This window comes from Oncorhynchus kisutch, unplaced genomic scaffold (assembly GCF_002021735.2).
Source record: "Oncorhynchus kisutch isolate 150728-3 unplaced genomic scaffold, Okis_V2 Okis07a-Okis12b_hom, whole genome shotgun sequence".
NCBI lineage: Eukaryota > Metazoa > Chordata > Actinopteri > Salmoniformes > Salmonidae > Oncorhynchus > Oncorhynchus kisutch.
Genome location: NW_022261984.1, coordinates 9,148,200 through 9,154,554, shown reverse-complemented (window position 1 = coordinate 9,154,554; position 6,355 = coordinate 9,148,200). Strand labels below are relative to the sequence as shown.

Here is a 6,355-nt window from a genome sequence, read left to right as displayed (position 1 = left end):
GAGAATAGAGGAGAGGGGGAGGAGGAGAGGGGAGTGGGGAGAACTGGAGAAGAGAGTGGGGGAAGAGGAGAAGAGAGGGGCAGAAGAGGAGAAGAGAGACTGGGAGGAGGGGAGTAGAGAGGTGGAGAAAAGGAGAAGAGAGGGGGGATGGAAGAGGAGATGGGGAAAAGGAGGAGAAGAGGAGAATAGAGGGGGAGAAGAGAGACTGGGAAAAAGAGAGGAGAGGGGGAGGAGAAGAGAGGGGAGAGGAGAGGGGAGAATAGGAGAGGGGAGAAGAGTAAAGGGGAGAGGAGAAGAGGAGGGGAGAAGAGGAGAGGGGGAAGGGGAGGGGAAGAAGAGGAGAGGGGGAGACTAGTAGAGGGGGGAGAAGAGGAGAAGGAAGGGGGAAGAGAGGAGAGGGGGAGGAGAGGAGAGGAGGAGAAGAGGAGGGGGGAGGAGAGGAGAGGGGAGGGGGGGAGAGGGGGAGAAGAGGAGGAGAAGAGGAGGGGGGAGGAGAGGAGAGGGGGGGAGAAGAGGAGAGGGGGAGAAGAGGAGGAGAAGAGGAGAGGAGAGGAGAGGAAAGGGGGAGAAGAGGAGAGGGGGAGAAGAGAAGAGGAGAGTTGAGGGGGGAGAGGAGGAGAAGAGGAGAGTGGGAGAAGAGAAGAGGAGAGGAGAGGAGAGGTGGAGAAGAGAAGAGGAGAGGAGAGGGGGAGAAGAGGAGAGGGGTGAGGAGAGGAGAGGGGGGAGGAGAGGAGAGGAGAGCGGGGGAGGAGAGGAGAGGAGAGGAGAGGAGAGGAGAGGAGAGGAGAGGAGAGGAGAGGAGAGGAGAGGAGAGGAGAGGAGAGGAGAGGAGAGGAGAGGAGGAGAGGAGAGTGGTAGAAGAGAAGAGGAGAGGAGGAGAGGGGGAGAAGAGGAGAGGGAGAGAAGAGGAGAGGGGGGAGGAGAGGAGAGGAGAGGGGGAGAAGAGGAAAGGGGGAGGAGAGGAGAGGAGAGGGGGAGAAGAGAAGAGAAGTGGAGAGGAGAGGAGAGGAGAGAAGTGGAGAGGAGAGGAGAGGAGGAGAAGAGGAGAGGGGGACAAGAGAAGAGGAGAGGAGAGGGGGGGAGGAGAGGGGGAGCAGAGAAGAGGAGAGGAGGAGAGGAGAGGGGGGAGAAGAGGAGAGGAGAGGGGGAGAAGAGGAGAGGAGGAGAAGAGGAGAGGGGGAGAAGAGGAGAGGAAAGGAGGGAGGAGAGGAGAGGAGAGGAGAGGAGAGGGAGAGAAGAGGAGAGGGGGGAGGAGAGGAGAGTAGAGGGGGAGAAGAGGAGAGAAGAGGAGAGGGGGAGAAGAGAAGGGGAAAGGGGGGAGGAGAGGAGAGGAGAGGGGAGAGAGAAGAGAAGAGGAGAGGGGGAGAAGAGAAGAGAAGTGGAGAGGGCGAGAAGAGGAGAGGGGGAGAAGAGGAGAGAAGAGAGAGGAGAGGAGAGGAGAGGAGAGGAGAGAAGTGGAGAGGAGAGGAGAGGAGGAGAAGAGGAGAGGGGGACAAGAGAAGAGGAGAGGAGAGGGGGGGAGGAGAGGGGGAGGAGAGAAGATGGGGGAGGAGAGGAGAGGGAGAGAAGAGGAGAGGGGGGAGGAGAGGAGATGGGGAGAAGAGGAGAGGAGAGGAGAGGAGAGGAGAGGAGAGGAGAGGAGAGGAGAGGAGAGGAGAGGAGAGGAGAGGAGAGGAGAGGAGAGGAGAGGGGGAGGAGAGGAGAGGATAGGGGGAGAAGAGAAGAGGAGAGGAGAGGGGGGAGGAGAGGAGAGGAGGGGAGAAGAGAAGAGGAGAGGAGGGAGGAGAGGAGGGGAGAAGAGAAGAGGAGAGGAGAGGGGGGAGGAGATGAGAGGAGAGGAGAGAAGAGAAGAAGAGATGAGAGGGGAAGAAGAGGAGAAGAGGGGGAGAAGGGATGGGAAAGTCACAGAGCTCATAATTAAGGCCATTCTACTGCCAATGTTTGTCTATGGAGATTGCATGGCTGAGTGTTTGATTTTGTACATCTGTCAGGAAGGGGTGTGGCTGAAATAGAGTCCACTAATTTGAAGGGGTGTCCACATACTTTTGTATATATAGTGTATGTACACATGGGTGTTGTTGCACCATACCAACGATAAGCCTGTCTTCCCCATCACATCATGAAAGGTCATGTTGATGTTCATTTAACCTCTGTCTCTCTCTTCCTCTGACTCCTCCCTTTCTCCTTTGTTTCTCTCTGTCTCTCTGTCTCTGTCTCTCTCTTTCTCCTCAGATCTCCAGGCTCAAAGCGTCAGTCCACCAGGTAGGTAGAGTATAAATCTACAGTGATTATAGCAGTTCAATGTTAGTCAACTTTATTATCCCACATGGAGAAATTCATGTGTCCATACAAACCATTCTAAACCCCAATAACAAGTAGTGTTTTATGGAACTACTAATACTTGTCAACCACAAAGCATCACTGCTGTTAGAATAACAGAATCACTGTCATCATCTGTCCTCACCACTGTGTTTTCCTCTCTGCTGTTTACAGCTGAACACTCAGTCAGACTGGTGAATGGGACCACTTCCTGTTCTGGGACAGCGGAAGTCTTCTACAGAGGAGGGTGGACAGGTGTATGTCCTGTGTGGTGGGACATGATGAGAGAGGTTAAGGTTGTGTGTAGAGAGATGGACTGTGGGAATCCTGTATCTGAATCTAGAGGACGTCTGATTGAAGATGGAAGAAGAGGAGTCAGACTATATAGATGTCGTGGACATGAGTCTTCTATTAGACAGTGTGGCAGAGGAGGACCTGGTGTCTGTGATGGTGAATATTATCGTCATGTGACCTGTTCAGGTAAGAGACTGGTCATATTGAGAGATTTATTTATACATTATACAATATTACCATGTATCATGTTTTATGTGTTTTTATTTCATTTAAATAGAGGGAGAGATGTCAGATGTATTTAAACATTATATTTGTGTTTGTCATATTGGTTTATGGGAGATGTTCATGGGCAGATCATTGTAGTTCAGATGGTACTGAAGTGAAGCTGCCTGATGGATGTCCAGCTGTTTATTTTCTATAAAGTGAAGTGAACTTATTCCTGTCTCCTGCCTGCATTATTCCCAACCTGATCCTGAGGGACTAAGAACCCATTTCTACCTCTTACAGTATCAAACATAGCAAACTACTATCTTTTATCCAACATATTTGTGTTTAGTCCTTGACAGTGTCATCAACAAAACTGATTGAATGTTCAACCAACTCTTTTTCTCCAGAGTCTGTGCGGCTTGTGGATGGAGCTGGTCTCTGCTCTGGGAGAGTGGAGGTGAAGTCCAATCAGTCTTGGGCCTCAGTATGTGAAGCTGACTTTGACCGGCAGGATGCAGAGGTAGTCTGTAGGGATGTTGGCTGTGGGGCTCCTGCAGCTCTACAGGGGGGGCTCTATGGAGAAGGTGAGGGTCAGACCTGGGATAAAGAGTTCCAGTGTAAAGGCAAAGAGTCCCTTCTCCTGGACTGTGACACCTCAGACAGAGAGAACAACACCTGCCTACCTGGTAATGCTGTTGGACTCACCTGCTCAGGTAAGAAACAGTTTGTTACTCAGTCAACATTGTTTCTCACCTGGAGTGAAGAATATGAGAGACAATATAGGTGTGTTTTAGTGAGAAAATAGTAAGATTACTGTCTCTCTCTTTTCTTTTCTCAGAGCCTGATGATGTGAGGCTGGTGGGAGGAGGCAGTCGCTGTGCTGGTGGAGTGGAGTGGTACGACCAGGGAGAGTGGAGGACTGTGGGAACTCTCTCTGACGTGATGTCTATAGCTGTAGTAGTGTGTAGACAGCTGGGTTGTGGCTCCACTGTTTCAGTACTTCCTGGAAACACCACTAGAGGGTTTGGAGTTTCCTGTTCTGGGTCTGAGCCTTCACTGAGGGAGTGTATAAGAACGAATGAACTCCGTCCTGGACTCACAGTGATCTGCTCAGGTAATTACAAGATACACTATATGGCCAATAGTATGTGGACATTAGTTGGTTCGGCTAGTTCAGCCACACCTGACAGGTGTATCAAATTGAGCACATGGCCATGCAATCTCCATAGACAAACATCAGCAGTAAAATGTCCTTACTGAAGATGTCAGTGAATTTCAATGTGGAACATCTCGGAGCAACAACGGCTCAGCCGTGAAGTGGTAGACAACACGAGCTCACAGAAAGGACCGCCGAGTGTTGAACCACGTAGAGTGTAAAAATAATCCTCTGTTGTAAAACTCACTGCTGAGTTCCACATACTTTAGTCCATGTATTATATCTCCTTCCTGGACTCACAGTGATCTGCTCAGGAAATATCAACATATTATAATTATATTCAACTGATTTCCTTCATTCATACAACTTCCTCTGCACCTCTCATGATGACTGTTTAACTTGTCAGTCTGCTTTACTAAATAGATCACTCAGTCAAGTAGGAATCAAATACAACTTAAATATCCCAGAATGCTTTGTATTTGAGTGTTACCTCAGTGAACGTCTCTACTCACTACCACTGTCACAAAGAGAGAATGAGGGAGGAGGAGAGGAAGAGGGAGAGATGGGAAAGATCAAATATATTTTTATCACTGAGTTCTCACCAGTGATGTCATCATAACCAGTAACCTTTTCCACTCTTGGCCCATCCTGACCCTGACATACAGTATCAGACCTTGTAGATCAGATGTTACTGAAGTGAAGCTGCCTGATGGATGTCCAGCTGTTTATTTTCTATAAAGTGAAGTGAACTTATTCCTGTCTCCTGCCTGCATTATTCCCAACCCGATCCTGAGTAACTAAGAACCCATTTCTACCTCTTACAGTATCAAACATAGCAAACTACAATCTTTTATCCAACATATTTGTGTTTAGTCCTTGACAGTGTCATCAACAAAACTGATTGAATGTTCAACCAACTCTTTTTCTCCAGAGTCTGTGCGGCTTGTGGATGGAGCTGGTCTCTGCTCTGGGAGAGTGGAGGTGAAGTCCAATCAGTCCTGGGCCTCAGTGTGTGAAGCTGACTTTGACCGGCAGGATGCAGAGGTTGTCTGTGGGGAGCTTGGCTGTGGGGCTCCTGCAGCTCTACAGGGGGGGCTCTATGGAGAAGGTGAGGGTCAGACCTGGGATAAAGAGTTCCAGTGTAAAGGCAAAGAGTCCCTTCTCCTGGACTGTGACACCTCAGACAGAGAGAACAACACCTGCCTACCTGGTAATGCTGTTGGACTCACCTGCTCAGGTAAGAAACAGTTTGTCACTCAATCAACATTGTTTCTCACCTGGAGTGAAGAATATGAGAGACAATATAGGTGTGTTTTAGTGAGAAAATAGTAAGATTACTGTCTCTCTCTTTTCTTTTCTCAGAGCCTGATGATGTGAGGCTGGTGGGAGGAGACAGTCGCTGTGCTGGTGGAGTGGAGTGGTACGACCAGGGAGAGTGGAGGACTGTGGGAACTACTGACTGGAACCAGAGGGATGTAGCTGCATTAGTTTGTAGACAGCTGGGTTGTGGCTCCACTGTTTCAGCACTACCTGGAAACACCACTAGAGGGAATGGAGCTTCATGTTCTGGGTCTGAGTCTTCACTGAGGGAGTGTAGAAGAACGTATGATCTCCGTCCTGGACTCACAGTGATCTGCTCAGGTAATATCAACATATTATAATTACATTCAACTGATTTCCTTCATTCATACAACTTCATCTGCACCTCTCATGATGACTGTTTAACTTGTCAGTCTGCTTTACTAAATAGATCACTCAGTCAAGTAGGAATCAAATACAACTTAAATATCCCAGAATGCTTTTGTATTTGAGTGTTATCTCAGTGAACGTCTCTACTCACTACCACTGTCACATGTCATGTTATTGTCACATCTAAATGAGGAAAGTAGTTGAGGAGCTACGTTTTCTTTTTCTCTCCTCTTGTTCCAGATGTCCTGCTTCAGCCTGATATCAACATATGTTGTCTCAGTGACTGTAGGCCCACTACTCATGTTGCCCTGTGAGGGAGGGTGGCTGGCACTGTTACATGCTGATGTTATTGTCATATCTATAGGAAACTAGTTGAAGAGGTTTTTCTTGTTCTCTTTTATTGTACAGATCTCCTGGTCCAGCCTGATATCTTCCTGACTGACCCAATGGGAGGGGTCTTCAGGGGCCACCAGAGGCCTGAGATGTTCAGGGGCTACAACTTCACCATCACCTGCTCCACTCAGCCACAGTACCCAGGAGGCTCCTTCCTCCTCACGTTCACCAGCTCCAACAGAACCCAGATCCAGCCAGCTGTCAATCACTCTGCTGCCTTCCTCTTCCCTGCTGCAGATGACTCCCACCAAGGGAACTACAGCTGTGTTATGACAATTATGTTTTCTCTCATAACTT

At 49.0% G+C, this 6,355-nt stretch overlaps 1 long non-coding RNA gene across 1 annotated transcript; it reads left to right on the top strand.

The window, feature by feature from the left end:
• The first annotated feature begins 3,513 nt into the window (after positions 1–3,513).
• LOC116360140 (uncharacterized) lies at positions 3,514–4,957 on the top strand. The gene is made up of 3 exons (XR_004206927.1): positions 3,514–3,533; positions 3,659–3,934; positions 4,908–4,957. It is a non-coding gene; the product is annotated as an uncharacterized LOC116360140 (long non-coding RNA).
• Positions 4,958–6,355: the final 1,398 nt, after the last annotated feature.